Below are 23097 nucleotides of genomic sequence, written 5' to 3'. Positions count from 1 at the left end.
AAGCGGCAAGGCTCTCTGATTCCCCGTTTCCTTATATCATGAAGTCGATTCTTTCAGGCCTATTCAGCCTCATCAAACTGGGTCTCCCACTGAGAAGCATCATTAAGATGGCAGCTCCCCCAATCTTCCACCTGAGAAATGGCTGCTGAATTCACAGATTTTCATCTCCCACTGCACTCCCTCATATCCCACTGATTTCAAAGGGAGCTGTGTATATCGAAGACGGATGCAGGGAGGCAGAGAAGGATGTTTGGGTACTTATATTCCTAAAAGCAAGCAGATTGGTACAAGGAGGATCAACATTTTTCTACATAATTTAATCAGATGAATTGTACATAGTAGAGGCGCTATATTTATCAAGAAAGAATGATTTAATGATTCATTTTATTCTTTTCATTTATTCATAACTTTATATACAAAGAGATACATATCCTTTTTTTAAAAATTGTATTGTCCATATTAGTACAATATAGAATTCTTCTCCTGCAATATTAATGTTTGGGTTCCACAGCCAGTATCCCATAAGTTACACTTAACCATGCCACAGATTCCAATAGAACAATATTATACACACAACATGTCTATTCTCATATAATTTTGCTTCACCTTATGCAACAAGTGTAAGCCTGAAAATTCTGGCACTGAATTTTGTAAATCAAAAATCTGTCCTAAGTGACCTCAATGACCTAAATGAACTGATATTTCACAGAAATCTATGTTGAATCTTTCTTAAAAAATAAATAGTCCTTTGGAAAAATAACTTTCCTGTGCAATAGTTGATATTCTATGTATATGCCTATCATATGGTCTTAAAGTTGTATAAACTTAAGCAATTTTTACACACATATTTATATGGCTCTAGTCAGACATTGATTTGATAGGTATCTACTTGACCTTACTAATTTATCACCTTTCTTAATGTCATTATCCTACATTTGGGTCATATTGCTCAAGACAAATATCTGCCAATATGTTCTAAGAGGTGTTTTTACTTTTCTTTGCTTTTGTATTAATGGGCAATACATACAATAATACACTTGATATTTGTTTTTAAAATCCAGATAGTGCATGCAACAAACTGTCAATACTAAGGCTAAGGATTAAAATTAGTGAGATTAAACTCTATTACTAATTGGAATATTACTAATTGAAGAAAGAAAAACATATTTTATTTCACTTTAAACATTTCTAATACTTCCATATTGCACACCTAAAAACTTCTGCCTTTTACCTAGTTTCAGCATCCTTCCATATCATTGTCTGGACATTATAATGTATAGCTTTTCAATAAGATGCATAGATTTTTCTGCTATTGCTATGCAAGTAATTACAAATTCATTCTTATAAACTATTCAAACAATACAGAAGACCTTTGAATCCTTGCACTCGCCACTTCCCCTTATCTACAATAACTCTTTTACATCATTCACATCTTAGTTCGATTGTCACACTCCTCTGAGATGCCTTCACTGACAACTACCTTATAATAAATTGTTATGTTATGTTACGTTATGTTACATTATGTTATGTTATGTTATGTTATTTATTGTCTGTCCCCAGTGGGAAGGTAAGCTCTGAAAAAATGGGGCAGGTGGACAGAGAGGATTTTAATTTTATTCACTCCTGTATTGGAATTCCCAATTCCAAGAATACTGCCTAGCACATATTAGGCACATGTTAGTTTTAGTTCAATGGATTAAATTAATGGCAGAAAAATAAAGTAAATGCGTTTCAAAGAAATCTTAGAAAGTATTACTGAGATGGAAGTACATGGACTTCATGTGTTTAAATATAAGCAGCCAATCTCAGGTAACTTTTTCAATATTAAATCATAGGTCTTAAATGCACAAAAAGCTCAGGTAATTTACAATAGCTATTCAAGCAAACCTTATATCACTTGCATACTACCACATGGTTCCAAGTTCAGTAAAATCACCAAAAAGTCACTTGAGATTAGTATCTCCAAACTAAACAATGCCAGGTCTGAAACCTCAAATGCAAAACATATATTCCCAGGCAAGGATAAATTATATACAATGTTGATTCAGATCATTGTCTTTGATTGTCTTCAAGTTTATAGCTGTCAGTGAGTCCCTTCCACAATTAAAATGGTTGCATATATCTCATACAAGGATCTTTGTGAATATTCACGAATTTTAGACTTGAAGCAGGATAAGGAGCATTTAAATGAGTGAGAAAAATATTTTTAGGTGAAAATATACCACAGTTGGCTAACTCTTTGTAATATCTCATTGAAACAAATAGTCCTTATCACAAAAGTCTTTCTAACATTAAAATTGTCCAAATGTGAAAAAGCTTTCCCAAAGTGATACCCAGTTTCCCATTTCCAAATTATAAAATCATAATTTGAATCATCTTTTGGGACACTGTAGAAGCAATTGTTGAATCTAATTTTTTAATTAGATCAAATAATTCCTATTTTATCACAAAATTATGTACCGTGTTAGACTAATTCTTTAGGACATTAATATTAAAAATAAAAAACTTTATTTTTGTATAAAACTTTTAATTGTATATGGTGTGAGGTAATATTCTAATTTCACTGTTTTACACGTAGCTGTCTAGTTTCCCATTTGGTGTCTAGTCACCATTTGTTAAAGAGACTGTCTTTTCTCCATTGTATATTCTTTCCTCCTTTGTTGTAGATTAACTGACCACAGGTGTGTAGGTTTATTTCTGGGCTCTCTATTCTGTTCCATTAATCTACATGTCTGTTTTTGTGCTAGTACCATACTGTTTTGATTACTGTAGCTTTGTATTATAGTTTGAAACCAGGGAGTGTGATACCTCCAGCTTTGTTCTTCTTTCTTAAGATTGTTTTGGCTATTAGGAGTCTTTTGTATTTCCACACACATTTTAGAATTATTTGTTCTAGTTCTGTTAAAAATGCCATTGGGGGCTTCCCTGGTGGCACAGTGGTTGAGAGTCTGCCTGCCGATGCAGGGGACATGGGTTTGTGCCCTGGTCCGGGAAGATCCCACATGCCGCGGAGCGGCTAGGCCCGTGAGCCATGGCCACTGGGCCTGCGCGTCCGGAGCCTGTGCTCCGCAACGGAAGAGGCCACAACAGTGAGAGGCCCACGTACTGCAAAAAAAAAAAAAAAAAAAAAAAAATGTCATTGGTATTTTAATAGATTGAATCTGAGGATTGCCTTGTGCAGTACTGTCATTTTAACAATTCTTCCAATCCATGAACATGGTATATCTTTCCAATCTGTTTGTGTCATCTTCAACTTGTTTAATCAATGTCTTATAGTTCTCTGAATATAGGTCTTTTACCTCCTTAGTTAGATTTATTCTTAGGTGTTTTATTCTTATTGATGTGAATGTAAAGAGACTTTTAAAAAAGATTTTCCTCTAGTGTATTTATTTCAGTTATTATACTCTTCAACTCTGGTTCTTCTTTTTCTCTTTGTTAAACTTCTCACTGTGCTCACCCATTCTTCTCCTGAGTTCTTTGAGCATCTTTATGACCATTACCTTGGACTCTTTATCAGGCACATTGTGGATCTCCATTTTAGTTAGTTCTTCTGGGGTTTTATCTTATACCTTCATTTGGAACATATTTCTCTTTTGCCTCATTTTGCCTAATTTGCTGTTTTTATTTCTACTTGGTTGGTAGGTTGAATACCTTTCCTGATCTTGGTAAAGTGGCCTTATGTAGGAGACATCTTAAGGGGTTCAGCACTGCACTCTCCTCTGGCCACCAGATCTATATGCTCTAGGGGTGTGCTCTATTTGGGCCATGTGGGCCTTTTTGTTGTGGTCCATGTGGGCCTTCTACTGTGGGCATACTGGTAGGTGTGGCTACCCCACCACCAAGTCCAGTTGGTTGCCAGGTCCAGCCTTGTGCACAGGCTACCAGCCACAGGTAGGTAGGACCGCATCCTGGTACACTGGCTGCACAGCCATGGGAGTCTCAATCCTGATGCCAGCCCACTGGTGGGCAGGGCTGGGTCACTAGGAACTAGCTGTGGAGCCCCAGGGGACTCTGGAGCTAGTGCTGGCCCACTGGTGGATGATGCTGGGTCCTGGGGTGACTGGCTGCAGAGCCAAGATTCCTAGGGCTGATGTCAGCCTGATGGTGGGCTGGCCAGTTCCTGACATGGTTGGCTGTGGGATCAGGGGTGTCCAGACCTGTTGTTGTCATGCTGGTGGGTGGTGCCAGGACCCAGGGCCTCCCAGAGTGGTGTACCAGACTGCTGGTGGTTGGGCCAGGTTTTGACATAGCTGGCTACAGTTCTGTGGTAGTCCTGGGGCTGGTGTCCACCTGCTGGTGGGCAGAACCAGGTCCAGGGGTCTCTGGTTGTGGAGCTCAGGGGTCCTAGTACTGATGTTTGACCACTGGTGGGTAAGGTCAGGTCCTCGGCCCTCTGGTTGGTGGGGCCAGGTCCTCAGGTGGCTGGGGACTCAGAGGGTCCTAGAGGAGCTGACCTGCTGGTGGGTGAGGCTGTGTACCTGCCCAGCAAGCTGCTTGGCCTGGGGCATGTCAGGATTGGTGCCAACCGGTTGGTGGGAAGGGCCACGTTTCATCACTAATGAGCTAGAGAGAGGATCCAAAATTGCACTTCCCAGTACCAGTGTCCTTGTGATAGAATGAGCTCCCCAAAATAGCTGCTTGCCAGTGTCTACATTCCCAGGGTGAGTCCTAATTGCCTCCTGCCTCTATGGGAGGCTCTCCAAGATCAGCAAGTAGGGCTGACCCAGGCTCCAATGAAATTACTGCTTCTGCCTTGGTTCCCAGAGCGTGTGACATTTTGTGTGCGTCCTCTGAGAGTGGAGTCTTTATTTTCCTCAGGCCTCTGGCCCTCGTAAAAGTAAGACCCCACTGGCCTTTAAAGCCAAATGTTCTGGGGGCTCATCTTCCCAGTGCAGGACCCCTGGGCTGGGGAGCCCAATGTGGGGCTTGGACCCCTTGCTCCTTGTGGAGGACCTCTACGATTGTAACCATTCTCCCATTCATGGATCACCAACCTCAGGATATGGGTCTGGACTATACCATGTCTCCACCCCTCCTACCCATCTTGTTGTGGTTCTGTCTTTATATCTTTAGTTATAGAAGATATTTTCTGATAGTCTTCAAGTCATTCTTATCAACAGTTGCTCTGTAAATGTTTGTAACTTTGGTGTGCTTATGGGAGGAGGTGAGCTCAGGGTCTTTCTACTCTACCATCTTGGCCACTCCTCTATTAGGTGGTTTTTTAAGTCTGATCCTTAGATCCCAGAGAACAGGGTGGTTTTTAAGCAGCTGTATCTCTGAACTGTCCATCCCATTTCAAAAGAAGCCATTTTAAATTTTATCTCTTTTAAGTATTAGGTATCTGCCTAAGATGTTATTCAAAAACAAAAATGGTTTGACAGCTTAAAATAAACATACAATATCTGTAAATATTTTCTTTCAAAATCACCCAACAAAATTGTGTTTACTTGTCATGGTAGTGTCAGTTTACCTTTATGCTATTTTACCTGCAAAACACACATATATTTGGACTATTGTGCTGAATAATTTATGTTAAAATATCTGCTTTATAATCTAAATCCAGAATATATCCATTTCTGTATCTTCTATTAAACTAATCATGCTTCTTTGACCCACTTGTAACCTTAACTCTGATGATAAGAATATCTTAATTTTAATTATAATAATTATATTGGTTGATAAAAGTTTTATATATATCATATATTTCAATAATATAAGTATTACTGAAACATTTCCTTTTGTATTACAATTTTAAGAAACCAAGACAAATAAATCTGACAGCGAAATTTCCCTGCATAGGTTACAAATACAATATGTAAACTTATTAAAACCTGTAAAATGAATATTATTTGAAATAAAAGTTATTTTTAATGTCAGACTGCTAATTAAAAGAGAAAAAACAAATTAATGCTCTAATGAGCAGAAACATGAAAAATAAAGCAACAGCATTAGACAGCACACACTCTAAAGTGTTTCTGTCACAAGACCTTACTATAATCCAATCCTGAGAAAATGCTAAGTAAGATACAGCCTAATTAAGCTGATAAAAAGACAGTGTCCCCAAAATGGTTGGTAAATTACAAATGTTCATTTTGAAGTACCTGGGAGTAAATACAGAAAGTGCAATCATGTCATCACTTTGTAAAAATATGTATAGTGGAAATAATAAACACAATGATAATTTATGATGACAATTAGTAAATTAAATAGAGATGCTATATGAGTAGAAGGTAAAGATTTTAAGAACCAAAAATCTACATTACATACAACATAAAAATGAATGGGTAAAAATCCATTATAAATAAGCTTCCTTTTCCCTAATATTTGCCCCCTGATTTGTACTGTAGTATTTACACTTGGTGGTCGGGCCACATCACAGCTCCAGCAATGTAACACTTAGCAATTTTACAAATTACAATATACTCAGCACTCAAGTAATAAGGGGCCCAAATCACCAACTCCATTTAACACTTTTAAATAAACAATACATGGTTTGGCAATGTGAGGGTTTTCTTTCACTTTTGCTTTAATAAAGTGGTCAACAGAATGTTATTAGTGCAATTTACAGTCTCCCAGTAAGTGTGAAAGATTTTAGGTTAAAGGTATTTTTAAAATACAGTTTCTTCTTCACCCCAACTAAACAAGGAAGTGAGATCCTTAACTGAAATGTTTATATTCAATATTACTGCATTTATGGTTAAGGTTTTAGCAGCATTTCTATCCAAATAGCCTTGTTTTAAAGACTAAAGATTTATGTTTCCAAAAAACAATGACAAATTTAAATGTGAGATACTCAAAGTGTTTTTAAAAACATGAATTTTCTTCAATTCATGAACATTTAAGCAAAAAAAAATTCAGTTAAAGATGCATTTAAGGGCTTCCCTGGTGGCGCAGTGGTGAGAATCTGCCTGCCGATGCAGGGGACACGGGTTCATGCCCTGGTCCGGGAAGATCCCACATGCCACGGAGAGGCTGGGCCCGTGAGCCATGGCCACTGAGCCTGCACGTCTGGAGCCTGTGCTCCGCAACGGGAGAGGCCACAGCAGTGAGAGGACTGCGTACCGCAAAAAAAAAAAAAAAAAAAAGAAAAAGAAAAAGAAAAAAGATGCATTTAAAAGTGCAACAGGGAATTCCCTGACGGTCCAGTGGTTAGGACTCTGCACTTTTTCACTGCTGAGGGCCCAGGTTCAGTCCTTGGTCTGGGAACTAAGATCCTGCAAACTGTGTGGCACAGCCAAAAAAAAAAAGTGCAACAATACAAAGATTTGCTAATCTTTCTGATATTTGAGAAAATTACCCAATGTTGATTAGGTGTACATTGAAAAATACATGATAATTTGTTTATATTTGCTCCAGGACTTCTTTTGCCATAACACATCAGTGCTATCCACAGATCTAGAGAGAAACAGATGGAGGAAGAGAAAAATGTGTTATGAGCTTACCCCTAAATCATTTGGAGCATCCACTGACTCAATCTGCCAGGCTCTGGTTTAGTAGTTCTTTGCCTTCACCTTAGATTGAGCTGATCTATTTATGATCTAGGGTTGGTGAAAGGGGTTAGGAAGAAGCTGAAAAGGCAATGAGAATAAAAAGAAGATTGGCTGATCCTCTTACTCTAACAATAGCATCAGCAAAGCCAGGCACTGAGTTAGCACTGAGACACTAGTGAGAGCAAAGAACATCCTATTTTCTCTTCTAAAAAGTTCAAACTATTCAAAAGTAGACTAGACTCAATAGCTGGCCAAATTATATTCCAAAAGGCTTAGACTCAACTCAGTCTTCATCTTTTTTTCCCCCCATTTTCTGTATATTCAGCCCAGGGTCAAAAATCCCAAGCTCCACTGCCCATAGAATACTCAAGAAAAAATGAAACCCACTGTTTGAAATGGAAATGTATGGAGACATACAAAGGCATCACTGTTGCGATTCAGTCTTAGTGTTTTGAATACTGTCACTGATTTGAGTGGAGATGGTCTGAAGTTGATTCCCAATCCTCCCATCAACAATAAAAGAAACCATTAATGGAAGTCTGCTTAACATTGGCCTGTTTATTTCTATGTCAACACAATTCCTTCAAGTTAAAGGTGATAAAAAGGAACTCCAACCTCAGTCAAATTGATTCTATAGATTTAACTACCAGTTTACAGTAAGTCAGAAGATAAGAAATGCATGTTAAAGTATATCACAGGGAAACAGTCAGCCAAATACAGAAAGTAAATACTAAGACATGAAAATTGAAAAAAAAAAATAAAGAGGGAAAAGAAACAATTCTAGATAAAACAAACATTATATATATATATATATATATATATATATATATATATATATATATATATAAAATATAGTTTGTTTTGATCTTGATTTAACAAATTTATTTTGGGGGTTAGAAATATTACTGAAGCAAAAACATTCTTTTCTTCTTACATTATTTTCCTTTATTAATTCTACCAAATTTATACTTGTACACTTCTTTTTTTTCCTATGATTATATCTGTCCTCTGAGACACTGACTATACCCACTGGACAAGATAGACAAAATTTGGGGGGAATGTATCCATGAGGCGAAAAGATTTCCAAAGCAAAAATACATTTTTGTGGCTAGACCAATCCTTGTACAGACAACAGGACACTATCAGTGGTTGATCTTTGGTGCTTAAGGTTAAGCCCTGCATTTATATAGCTGTGAATTACCTTTACAAATAGCTGCTTTGTCAGGGTTTGTCTTGTCGTTAATCAGTTTCATTTCTGATCAGAGAGCAAGCGTGGGGATTTAGATCAGGACAGAGTACTTTACTGATCCTTCCACTTTTAGCCTAAGTACTCTGGATATTATATAACCACCTATTTCACCATTTCCTTCCCGCCTTCAATATTTTTTAGGGTTTACATTTAAATATGTCCTACTTCTGTATAAATCTGACTTATTTAGCAGAATGGTGCAGATACGGGCATAAGATAAAATGAAAGTACCCACAAATATGTATAAGGTGTAATTTTAGCATTGTTATTTAGAAAGTATCTGTTAAACATTCTCTACCACTGAGTAGTTTAGACAAAACTTACGCTTCCACTTAGCATTTGTTAATGGTTTTTAGTTAATATGGTTTTTGTTAATTATATGAGAACCTATATGTTTTTCCTAAAAGTAGTGAATAAAATACAATCTTCCAAGCCATGCGTGAAAATCAACCCTATAACAGTATCATTATAATTCATGCTATTCCCCTTTTTTTTCATCTATTGGCATACAAAGTTTATATGGGTAGAAAATGAATATTACGTATATACACTAATTACCCCACTTAGGTATTGTTGGTAGTTACTATTTTTAAGATAAAATCTTATCCCACTCTTTAAGTTTTCCTAAAATCTGGGAAACCCTAAATTGTATAGAAACAAATAAGTAGTGTTTGTTTCTTCCAGTACGTAGGTGGTTTGATTTCCCAGAGGGCAGGTGGTAAGTGCAGGGAGGAAGTGAGGCAAGACTTTGTGGGAATTATCTGAGCCTTAAAGAAATTTAGAAGGTTTGGAAGTTAAATAAGGTTCAAGTTGGTTCTTATTGTGAACGTCTAAACTGTTTTGCCCTTCCTTGGTGAAGTGCTATAAAGTCAGGTGTGAATAGACTGTGAAATGGGCTTTTCTTGTGCAGCAAGCTTCAGCCAAATGGTGATCTCATTTAAACACATATGGAAGCAGCCTGTTGGAAAAGTTTTGTGTGTAAACCTGGGGAGCTGATTAAATGGAAATAATTCCTAAATTGTATTTGAATTATGGGATAATTCTTAATTTTCTTTAACTATATTAAGGCTTTGTTTCATAGTCTTAATTAGTAAAGCTTTGAGATTTGAGAGATATTTACATACGTTCATAAAAGAATATATTTCAATTTAATACATTAAAATCTTTTAAATATTAGTAAATACATACAGAATAAGAATATAAAATCTAACTAGAAGAGCATCAAAATAAAGACAAAGAGTTGAGTATGCATGAATAATGAGTAACTGATCACTCATTACAGAAATGACTACATATACAACTAAGGTTGGCATTTTCAATTAAGAAAACAAAAAAAAGCAAAAATGAATGTTCATGGGAGTTTTTTTTTAAGTGAATCATTCATATTGGGGTTTCTATTTTATAAAATGAGCACATGCTTATAAAAATACAGGTAATAGCTATAGTAATGATAAGTTATATATATTAAATGACTTGTATACCCCGGGGGCCTTATATCATTGCATTAATTCTCACAACCACTTTATGAGGTAGCTATTATAATTATTTAACATTTTAAAAATGAGGAAACTGATTCTCACAAAGGTTGACTTTTAGGCAAGTCACACAGCTAGTAGGTGGCAAAGCTGGGATTCAATTCCAGGTCTCTTTGACCTAATAATCTAAAACCTACTATGGAGTAGGAAAAAAGAAAATAATAATAACCTACAGTACTACCACTCTGATATAGATACATATATAGCCAGACCCACATACAAATCTCTATAAATTCAGTAGGAATAAATGGTATTTATTATTCTTTTAACTTAAAAGTAAGTTTTCTTATGGCTCTCCCTAATCCCATATATCAAGTATCTAGTGAGAAGTGTAATTTAGAAAAACTTTATCAAATCAAGATATTCCAATCTTTTTTTTTTTTTTTTGCAGTACATGGGCCTCTCACTGTTGTGGCCTCTGCTGAGCACAGGCTCCAGACGCGCAGGCTCAGCGGCCATGGCTCATGGGCCCAGCCACTCCGCGGCATTTGGGATCTTCCCAGACCGGGGCACGAACCCGTGTCCCCTGCATCGGCAGGCGGACTCTCAACCACTGCGCCACCAGGGAAGCCCAAGATATTCCTCTTCTTGATTGAAAAGCCTGTACTCTTTGGGAACACATAAACATCTGTTGGAGGAGATAAGATTGCTGATTTTTTTTCTTTCTCACAGACAGTAATAAGTACAGACCATTTGTGTTAAAACATAAGCTGGTTTCTTGTTTGGTCCATTTTATGGATCTGCATCCATTAATGATGTTCTTGCCAGTTTGAATAAAGACAGTCTAGAAATAGCATGTAACTATATAAATCATCAGGTTTGAGTTTCTTGGCCTTGAGCATGGTCTGCCTCTCCAGGATCTTGGCTACAATAGGTCCTGAATTCATACCCTCCACCAAACCTGGGAAGAATGTTGGGTTTTTACTACACATTAAATGTTGCTGCTTGGGTGTTTAGAAGAATAAACAATTTCAGCACCACAAGATTGAACTCCTTATGCTAAAACATCTGATAACTTCTCAAGCCAGGCTCTTGCCACAAATTGTTGATGAACCTGAACTGTTCAATCTCAGTGTGATGGTTAAGATGGTGCACTGATTCTTGGCCATGGTCCACAGAAGTCCAGTTTAAGTCTGGCTGGAACCCTTGCCAGAACACTCAGGATCTAGGAGATGCTAAAATTCAGAGAAAGGAGATGAGGAGTTTGAATATACTTACGTGTTTTGAAGAAAGAGCATTTTTTGCTTTCAAAACAAGTTTCAGCAGTATAACACTGATGCTTGTGATGTTATTTTATGAGAGAACAGCCACACCAACCATTTATACTTTAAAAAGGTATGTAGATTTATTTTGTCTTAACACTTGAATTTTCTGCTTAAAGAAACACCTAAAAATTTATAGCATGAGTGAAAATCTAGAAAACTGGAGGGGAAAGCATTATTGTACCAAAGTTCTCTTAAATTGTGTTAGATTTTTTTTCATTACTAGTAAAGTTTTCTCTCACATCCAATGAAATCAAAGCATTTCTGACACAAACACTAATTAACAAATGAGTACAACTATATAATATTTTACTGGACTGTATACTTTCCCAAGAAGATTAGCAGACAGTGGTAGGAAAAGTCAGAGGCCTCGGCCTAAATTCTACTTCCCCCACTGAATCTTGAGGACCAGCAAGACAGTAGTCTACTTTATTTCCCCCAATTGTAAAGTAGGTACGATTTGCTAATTTTTACCAATGTTATAAGGGATATGAGAAACAAACCTGTCACTTTTGTGATCAAGGAGAAAGATGGTAGCACCCTTCTTACTGGGCTCAAATGTTTGCGAGAATAAAGTGAGCAAAAAATAATGATAATAATTCTCTCCATTGATTTCACCACAAAATCTCCATATCATGAATAACCCCAAAGCCATGAAAGTGAATCCATGAAGGAGTTGATCTCTTCTTTCCCTCATCTGGCCTAAACACCAGTCCAATGTTTTGAAATGGAAAACTGAAAAATTAGCCATTGATGGGCTATGGTTATAAATGTATTGAATATTTAGATAAATGAAAACATTTGGTTCTCTTTCTTAATTTTTCAGGTTCTATTAGAACATTCTATTTCGCATTCGCTATCACTTCAGAGCAGAAATAAATATGGCAAGACAGGGATATGGAAGTTTCCAGTTTGGAAAACTAATAATTTCACTAACTGACCTTGTAAGCCCCTCTCAAATCACTCTCCCCAGACAGGACTTCAATGTGAGTGGAACATGTATATTCAGTGCCCCTTGTTCTGATAGAAATAGCCTCTCCCTGAAGAATGGGGAGAGAAAAGGGGCAGAAGCCACCTTCTATGGGTTTATATAATTGTGATTTCTGACCAACATAAAATCACTGAATGATTTCTTCCCGTTCCAAAGTTCATCCCACATATTCCCTTTAGAAATCCTTAAATCAGGATTTTACTTTTTTCACCTACTTTAGAAAAGGTATCACTTTCATTTTTATGGGAAATCAAGTAAACGTCATATGCTTAGTATCAGTCATCTACTCTTCTGTAATAGAACATGTCCAACCAAAATATATACATGAGATGCTTTCCTGTATGAAACAGAGACTCAGATACACAAATTCCATTGAAAACTAATAACATCTGTCATAAAAAAGGACAGATCAAAACAGGTATCCAGATAAACACATCTGCCTTTTTCTGAATTATTGTCACTATCAATGCCATTATCTATTGTTCATCTGCACTACCTTCATTTCTTCTGTATTAATAGATACCTTATAATTTAACCTGTCATTTGCACTAAAAACAAAAAAAAATATCCAGAATTAGAAGAGGAGAGACTGTCAGTTTGATCACCAAGTCTTATGATGTACACCACTAGAAATTCTCATTAATTCTTTTTTATAATTATTAAATGTTATCACAATGACTGTGACATATATACAGAGTACATAGTTTACTGAGTGTAACTAACTGGGTTTAGCCTTGTGTTATTTCTGGGTTTTTTTTTTCTGGACTTACTGACTTTTAAGAAGGGGAAGAATATGGGAAATAAATGTAGTGAGGCTGTTTTTACTCACCATATAATTTCAGAAAATTAATATTTTAATAGAAAATACCACATCATGAAGGGATAGTCTCCATATATCATTCTGTTAATAATTGCATCAGGTACCAAAGTCCCATTACAAATTCAAGGCATCCTATTTGTGACAGATGAGTTTCTCATCTTTTCAATGTGGATTCCATCCTCCTCCTCCTACAGGTGGTAAAATTTACAGTGAGCAATTGCTGCCTTAAGCCAGGATGTGCATAAGTCAAGCGAAGAGTCAAAAATAGGACACAAATCTCCTGACCCCTAACCTCTTCCTCTATCCACAGCACTGATTTTTCTCCCTGCTCCATGGTGGCAATAGTGGGCATGGCCAGATGCCAAGGTTTTGTTCCTTCTGTCATCAAGAAATAAATTTCACGGTTAAGGGAGCTCAGCCGGTCACTGATTGCAAAGCACTTTGAAAATGGAAAACCAAATACAGTGTAAGTGCTAGGTGCTGCTATTATTCAGAAGGTAAGAGACTGAGTGCAGAGCTATCATTATGATCATTTGGACCTGGGATACAGAAGAATTTGGGAAGAGAGGCAGAAGGGGCCATAGGTAACATGATTGAGCAACATGAAGAAATTTCACTAAGAAAATTTAACATATTTTCTGAGGTAAGAAACCCTGAAATAATAACTGGGAGCTTTGATTATATTAACAGATTAGTAGCATTCTGATTCCTAAATATTTACAGGGAATAACAGAGCAATGATGAACATACAGAAAGTTTATTTTTCCCATGTCACTCTACAAATAAGAAGCACACTTCTGAGGGGAGAAATGCAGTAATCCTTAAAACAGAAACTTTGGTGAAGGAACTGGCAAATAGTGTAATGAATGACTCATAGTACTTAAAATAAGACATTTAAACAAATTTCTCCAAAATTCTCCCAATGAACATGGAAGCTCTTATTTAGGGAAAATTGATACTGCTATAGCATAGTCATAAATAGAGTTTCAGACAGCCAGCTTTATCACCCTTAGCAAAGAGCTCCCAGGAATGACTGGGAGTAAGGCAAGTCAAAAGTGACAAGTCATTTTCATCTTAATCTCTCAACTTTTGTTTATATTACTCCCTTTCAAGCATGACCTCCCTCTTTTATTCCATCTACCTAACTTTGCTCCAATTTGAAAGCCCGACCAAAACCCCCAAAATCCTCAATGAAGTCTTCACTGATCAGTTTAGCTCACACTAAAGGCTCCCTTTGATTTGCTGGTGGTAAGCAGTGCCTAACATTGAAATATTTTTCAGCTTTTTAAAATAATTTTTAAATATATAAAAAAAGGAAATGAACAGTTCAGTAACTACCCATATATTCACCACCCAAATTCAACAACTGACGTATTTTCTGTATCATTTATTTTTGGCTAAGCTTTTTCAAAATAATTTGTAGACGTAACAATACTTTAAGTACATCAGCATACACCTCCTAAAAGTAAATATATTCTGCATAGTCGTGGCACCATTTTCATACCTATGAAAATTAAAAATGATTCTATTACCTAAAATCAGGTCTATATTAAAATTTGTGCAATTTCTACAAATAATGTACCTGGTTTTATTGAACTAGAGGATCTAATTAATATTCATGCTTTATATTAGGCATTTGGTTGTTATGGTTCTTTAGCCTTTCCTTTTTTTTTTTTTTGGTCAAGAAATGTTTACTCACTTTAAAAAATCTTTTTGAAGGTACTCAACCAAGGATGTTTAATAATAAAAATAATTTCTAAAATTGGTAAACCTCTAGAAAAATGTCAAAAGCGGTAGACACATTTACTAATATCAGCAATGAAAGAGAAAGCATCTTTAAAGACCCTTCAGATATTATCAGGATAATGAGAATATTATAAAAAAATGTATGCCATAAATTCAACCATATAGTTGAAATGAACCAATTTCTCAAAAGATACAAACTACCGAAGTTCATACAAAAAGAAATAGATAACCTGAAAATATATATGGATTAATGAAATTTATGATAGTTAAAATCTTTCCAAGAAAGTAAATTCTAAGCCTTAATAATACTACTAGAAAATTCTACCAAACATTTTAGAAAGAAGTAATGTTAATTCCACACAAATTCTTCTAGTACATAGAAGAGAAAGAAGTACTTCCCAAAGTACTTTATGAGGACAGCATAATCCTGAGAAAGGCATTACAATAAAAGAAAACTGCAAACTAATATCATTCATGAACATAGACACAAACATACTCAAAAAATTAGCAAACCAAACCCAGCATTATATCAAAAATATATTAGTACTTACAATACATTAAATGTAAAACATTGTAATACCTCAATTAAATGACTAAGATTGTTAGACTTGTTTTAAAAAATAAAAAATATATATGCCTCTTATAAAAAAGACATCTTAAATAATACAGGACACAGAAATTTTGAAAGAAAAATGATGGAAAAAGAAACACCATGTAAACACTATCCAAAATAAAGCTGGTGTTGTTATATTAGTAGCAACAAATTAGGCAGCATGTATTACCATAAAACAAGAGCAGGGCTTCCCTGGTGGCGCAGTGGTTGAGAGTCCGCCTGCCGGTGCAGGGGACATGGGTTCGTGCCCCGGTCCAGGGGGATCCCACATTCTGCGGAGCGGCTGGGCCCGTGAGCCGTGGCCTCTGAGCCTGCGCGTCCAGAGCCTGTGCTCTGCAGCAGGAGTGGCCACAACAGTGAGAGGCCCATGTAAAAAAAAAACAAAAAACAAAAAACAAAAAAACAAGAGCAAAATCACATAATAAAAAGGTCAATCCACCAGAAGATATAAAAATTCTAAATTTTACTGCACCAGTGTTATAGGTTCAAAATACGTAAGTAAAAAGAAAAAGAGACAAATCCATAATTACAGTGGGGGCTTTAACTCTTTGTTTTTAATAACTAGATAAAGCAGAAGAAAAATCAGAAAAGATATAAATGATCTAAACAAAACAGTATAAAAAGTTGCCCTTATTTTCATATATAAAACACTGCAGACAATAATAAAGAACACACATTCTTAGCAAATGGCCATATTTGCTGAGATATTAGCTCATAAAGCAAGTCTCAAATATTTTTAAAAACTGAATGCATTCATGGGATGTTTCTGACAACAGTGAAATTAAGTCAGTGAAATTATCAAAACGAAGAAGAAATACAACAAGAAACATACATATGCATCATTCAGAAATAAACCACAGGCCAAAAAAACAATTAAAGACACAAGGGGAATTGGAAAATATTTAGACCTGAATGATAATGAAGATAGTATCTATCAAAATGTGTGGACTGTAACTAAAACAGTGCTTAGAGAAAAATTTTACAGTCTTAAACGCATATAAAACCAAAGATTGAAACTCTACAATCAAAATATCCATCTTTGGAAGTTTAGAATTTTTAAAAAAACAGCAAATTAAACCCAAAACAAATTAAATAAAGGAAATAATTAAGATGAGGGCAGAGACTAATGAAATTAAAAAAATAAGCATTCAAAATACAAAATCAACAAAATTAAAAGCATGTTCTCTACTTTTAAAAAACTAATAAAAAGTAGGCACTCTCTAACAGGACTGTTCAACAATTATTGTTAATAGTAGAAATTAAAACATACCACTGTAAATCCCACAAGTACTAAAAAGATAAAAATTAGGTTTTATGAACAACTTTATACCACTAATAAAAAGGATTAAATCCTAGGAAAAAAACAATCTAATATAAACCAACACAGTAAGAAACAGAATCTATAATTTTAAATCTTCCTAAAAAAGAATTCTATCTCTAGGACCAAAATCTTAAAATACCTGTCTCACACAAACTCTTCCAGAATAAACTTTCCAACGTTTTATGAGTTGAATAAAATCTTTATAAAAATAATTGACAAAGACATTCAAGGAAAGAAAACTATAGGAAAATATCTCTAGTAAACATAGATGAAAAATTTTTAAATAGCAGCAACTTAATGCTGCATTATATTGAGTGGATAAGACAACACAATGAAGTGTGATGATTCTAGGAATGTAAGGTTGGTCTAATGTTGAAATTCAATCTGTAATTTACTACAATAGCAGAATAAAGATGAAAAATCATATAATCTTCTCAAGAGAAGTAGAATACACCTTTCATAAAAGTCAACACCATTTTAACCCTTAGCAAACTAATTAAAAAAGGGAACCTTCTTATTCTGATAGTTTCAACAAACTTACATTCAAAGATGAAATATAGAAAGCTTCTCATCCTGAGATTCAAATTAAGACAAGAATACCACTATTATCCCTTCTATACAACATTCTTCTGGTGGTGCTAACCATTAAAATTAAGAATTACAAATAAATAAAATATGTTAACTTTGTACCATAAATCTCTCCTCAGATTGATTCATATATTCAACAAAAGCCCAGTAAAAATGCTAGTCGTTTTTTTTCTTGGGTTGGCATTTGACAAGCTGTTCCTAACTGTATACAGAAATGCAAAGGGCCAAGAAAAGACAAGATAATTTTGAGGAAGAAAAGCAAAGCTGGAGGACTTTCAAGACTTATTAAAGTTACAATAATCAGAGTGATGTTCAGCTAGATAATATACCAGAGAAACATAATATAGAATTAGAAACAGATGCACACTTATATAGTCACTTCAATCATAATAAAGATTACACTGCAGTACAATAGGGAAAGATTAGTCTTTTCAATAAATGGTGTTGAGTCAAAGGAAAAATATGTATATTAATCCCCACCTCACACTATAATTCAAAACTGATTCAAGATAAACTATAAATCTAAATGTGGAAGATAAAGCAACAAAACTTCTAGAACAAGCAGAGGGAAGTATCTTCATATTCTTGGAATAAGCAAGAATTTCTTAACAAGACCCAAAAGCCCTAACGCTAAAGAAAAATGTTATAAATTGGGCCACATTAAGAGGCTGTTAAGAGGATGGAAAATATAAGCCATGGATTGAGAAAAGATATCAATAGAAAAACATACCTTACAAAAGACTCATGTCCACAATATACAAAAAACATCTAAAAATCAGTAAAAAGATGGAAAAAGCCATGGAAAAATGAGCAAAAAGTGAATAGGTACAACACAATAGAACAATATGGTCAATATGAGAAATGCAATCACAATGAGACACCGCTACTTACGTACCAGAATGTCTAAAATTCTTGTTGCTGAGGACGTAAAGCAATAGGAACTCTCATACACTGCTATTCTCATGGTCTTTGGAAAAGTGACAGAACCCATTAACACTGAACATATGTATATCCTATGACTCAACAATTCCAGTCCTAGATATATATAACCTCCCAAATATATGCATATGCAACCCAATGATGTTCACAGAGTCACTATTGTAAATTCCAAAAAAGTATAGGCTAGGCATTGGGTATATTAACACAATCTATAGCAATAAGCAAGTGTGGACTATTGCTACATACAACAAAAAGATTGAATTCCACAACCTAATATAAAAATAACATCAGACACACACTAATCTTTCATGGTGTGTGTCTATTCACATATCAGAATAGTGACTGAATTTGGAGAGGATAGTACTCTGGGAGTATGTGAGGGGGGTTCTTCTGTTATGTGGGTGATTTTCTATTTCATGATCTGGGTGATGGATACACAGTCATGTTCACCTTATGAGAATTCATTAAGTCATACCATTAGTATCTGTGTACATTTCTGTAAGTCTATTCCTTTACAAAGTTGATCCATAAAGTACAGAACTCTCCCAGCACCCTTAGGTCCCTGACCCTCTGTCCTTTGATCTACTGCCATACCTTCTGTGCAGATGGCCATCAATAAAGTAAGTCACTGGTCCAATGTGTGTGCTTGTTCCAGGTCTCTGAGTACTTCTGGAGATAATATTACAATCCTTGCTCTTCAAGTCATCTTGGCCTCAGCTGGATTCTCAAGAATGCTCACAAAATCCTGTCCTCTCTCCAAACTGGCTCTCTCTCTCTCTCTTTTTTTTTAAATTTCAAATTATCACTACCTTAACAAATTCACCACTCTACCTCTGTCTTCTTTGCTCATCAGCTGACATTGCTTCCTCTGCTTTCATAAAACAGAAGCACCATAGAGACCTCTGCACAACACACTCAAAACCAGGAAATTAAGCACAGAAATTGCACTTCTGATAGCAGGAGATACCAGGCTGAGGAGAGCAAACAACCAGTGCATAACTCAAATTCCTCACTTATCAGGTAGTGTATGAGTCTTTCTTTGACTGTATGTGAGCAGCAAGATTCAGCAGGGATCCCACCATAATTTAAAGGACTTGGACAAACAGTCAGAAATAAACAACCTCTCCCTTTCCTCTTCTGCTCTCCCAGTCAAAAAACTTATTGACTTTCCTGCTAATCTTCTTCTTTCCTCCCCTAAAATCTTTTCTCCTTTGTAAGACAAATGCTCTACCTCTGCTTTAGACTCAAGATCCCTCTCAGGATCCAGGATTATCCTCCGCTAATGATTCCCTCTTTGCCTTTTATCTTCAATCTATCTCTTGTACAATGTAAACGGCAAGCATGTTTATTCCACTCTCAATTAAAAGGAAAAACTGCCTTTCTGTCAATAAAATCCTAGCTTTTATCACATGCCTGAGCTCCAAATCTTTTCATCCAATGCCTACTAGATATGCTCAACTTGCATGTTATACAGGCACCTCAAACAAATCCATTAAGAATCCCTACAACATCTCTGTTTACCAGCTCCATATAACAATATTCCCATTCTTCTGTGCAAGCTGGAAGATTGGAAGTCATCTGTGACTCTCTGCCTTATGCAACCAAAGTCATCAGGTCATGTCAATTCTACCTCCTAAAATCTCTTTCAAATACACCTGGTCAAGTTCATCTGCTATTGATTTAATTTGGGTCTTGTTACCTTTAGAAACAATTCAATTGGGTTAAAAACCAATCTAGCTATACTCTGTTTATAATATGCAAAATGACTCACAAAGTTTGAAAGTAAAAAAAGAGCACAAATATATAAGTCTGTACTGTACTATATTCTTACTGTACTATACTTTTAATATGGTATATTTAATTGACATTGATCAACTGAAAAATATTACCTTCTATCCAAGGGCTCATAGAATGGTTATAAAAATGGATGAAATGTTCATTCACAGGTTAAAAAAAAACTCCTCTATCATTTTCAAAATTATAAAATTACATATGTCCCTTTGCACACATACAATAAAAAACAAAATAAGGCAAAATAAATTTTAAGTAACATTAACAAAAAATGTCTCATTATATAAATCTTCAGTCAGTGTCAATTAAAACTCTTTACTAGAGAATACTTTAAAATAATTAAAAGAAGAACACTACAAATCAAAACACAAGACAATGTAAAAGCAGTTAGAAGCAAATCTTAACATCAACTATTTTCAGTGTTAAATGAGGAAGAAAAAAGAAAATTAATGAATTGGGCAATCAACTAATTAATAAACACAACATAAACCTGAAACAAAATAAATAAATAAAGCAATAATTAATACAAATAAAAGCAGAATTTTTCTAAAGGCAGAAAATCAGAACTGGGGAAAAGAAATAAACTAACAAAAGTAACAATAGCTTTCCTGTTTACCATAAATAACTATGTAAAATATAATGATGAGAAGACATCCCATGAATAATAGCACCCATAGACTCTAAATTATTAAGATAAACCTCACACAAAATACAGAATATTCATGTTAAAAACAAACACTTGAGGGACATGGAAGGAGATATGAATCAAAGTTGTGGTATATTATGTTCTTGAAAGAAAAGTTTAGTATTATAATGATGTCAGTTATCTCTGTATTGGTTTTCTATAGCTGCTGTAATAGATTACCACAAAGTTTGTGGCTAAAAGCAACATAAGCGGATTCTCTCACAGTTCTGAAGATCAGAAGTCCAAAGTGGGTCTTATTAGGTTAAAATCAAGGGCTGCTTTCCTTCTGAAGGCTCTAGAGGAGAATCTGTTTCCTTGCTTTATTCATCTTCTAGAGACCACCTGCTTGCCTTGACTTGTGGCCCCTTCCTCCATCTTCAAAGCCAGCAGTGAGACATCATCAAATCTTTCTTCTCTCTGTCTTCTGCTTCCATCATCTCTTTCTCTGCCTCTAACTCTCCTGCTTCCTCTTTCCCTTACAAGGACCTTGTTATTATATTGGGCCCAATTGCGACTCACAATTTAACAACAGACCAGGAGAGAAATTGAGTTACAAAAGTTTATTACTCCTGGATCTTGGAGGAAACACCTTGAGCGGCCACATGGGGAAGTGAAGGTAGGATGCAGCCAGAGAGAGACAAACACACAATTTGGGGTACATACTTTTATTAGGGTCCACGGGTGGAGTGCTTTGTGGTTCCTGGGCTAAGACCAGATTGGTCAATTCAAACAAAAAGAGTGAGTTTTGATAAGCCCCATGGTGGTCTTATCTAAAGGGAACACAAAGGGAAGGCCCTGGGAGGAAGGGGAGACCGTTGATCACAAGGGCTGTTGGGAAAGTCATAACAGCGACTTACATTTGCTTGTGACTCTGCAGTCAGCTATCTAGGGCACATGCTTGCATGAGGGACTAGTGTCAATTTCAGGTCCCTGCAGGCTGCTTGGCCAAACAAAATGGATGGCAAGGCAGCAGCACCAACAAGTAGCTTAGCTAAATTCTCAGCAGAAATATTAACTGGCAAAATGAAGGTGCAAATGATCAACAAATGCATTTTGAAAATAAACTATTCTGCTAATTAAAGAAATGCATATTAAAAATACCTATACAGTGCCATATTCCCCTACCAAATGAACAAAGGTTTTTTTTTTTTTTCTTATGGTATTATTCATTGTTTCCAATGAGGAGGAAGAAATAAACACTCATATGCCAATCTAGTATAGATGTAAACTGGTACGAGGTTTCTGGAAGATATTTAAAGGTATTAAAAATTACAGCTTTTTGTTCCTTTCCGGCGTTCAAGATGTCGAAGCGAGGATGTGGTGGGTCCTCTGGTGCGAAATTCTGGATTTCCTTGGGTCTTCCGGTTGGAGCCATGATCAACTGTGCTGACAACACAGGAGCCAAAAATCTGTATATTATCTCTGTGAAGGGGATCAAGGGACAACTGAATAGACTTCCTGCTGCTGGTGTGGGTGACATGGTAATGGCCACAGTCAAGAAAGGCAAACCAGAGCTCAGAAAGAAGGTACATCCAGAAGTGGTAATTTGACAACGAAAGTCATACTGGAGAAAAGATGGTGTGTTTCTTTATTTTGAAGATAACACAGGGGTCATAGTAAACAATAAAGGCAAGATGAAAGGTTCTGCCATCACAGGACCAGTTGCAAAGGAATGTGCAGACTTGTGGCCCAGGATTGCATCCAATGCTGGCAGCATTGCATGATTCTTCGGTGTATTTGTAAAAGAAAAAAATGATAATAAAAATTATTTGCTCCATGTCACTCTTGACACCACCTAACCCTTACCCCTCTGTAAAATAAAACTACCCAGTGCAGAAAAAAAAAAAAAAATTACATACACTTTTAACTCTCTAACATGAACAGAAATACTTTTAAAGAAGAGTGTTATTTATAACTGCAAAAAAGAAATAATGGAACAATCAAAACTTCCATCAATAATGGATTGGTTAAATAATGTTAGGTTCACAGGAGTAAATATACGTGGTAATTAAAAATCACATTTTACAAGTATATATTTAAAGACATGGAAAACTGTTCATTGAATAT

The 23097-nt window shown here is 35.7% G+C and overlaps 1 pseudogene across 1 annotated transcript; it reads left to right on the top strand.

The window, feature by feature from the left end:
- Nucleotides 1-22319: 22319 nt before the first annotated feature.
- Nucleotides 22320-22807, top strand: LOC309809793 (large ribosomal subunit protein uL14-like; annotated as a pseudogene). Its single transcript has one exon. The product of its transcript is annotated as a large ribosomal subunit protein uL14-like (transcript).
- Nucleotides 22808-23097: the final 290 nt, after the last annotated feature.

Source organism: Mesoplodon mirus (assembly GCF_964341445.2).
Source record: "Mesoplodon mirus genome assembly, chromosome: 8".
NCBI lineage: Eukaryota > Metazoa > Chordata > Mammalia > Artiodactyla > Ziphiidae > Mesoplodon > Mesoplodon mirus.
Note: the sequence above shows the minus strand (reverse complement) of the source record. Positions and strands in the feature narration are given on the sequence as shown.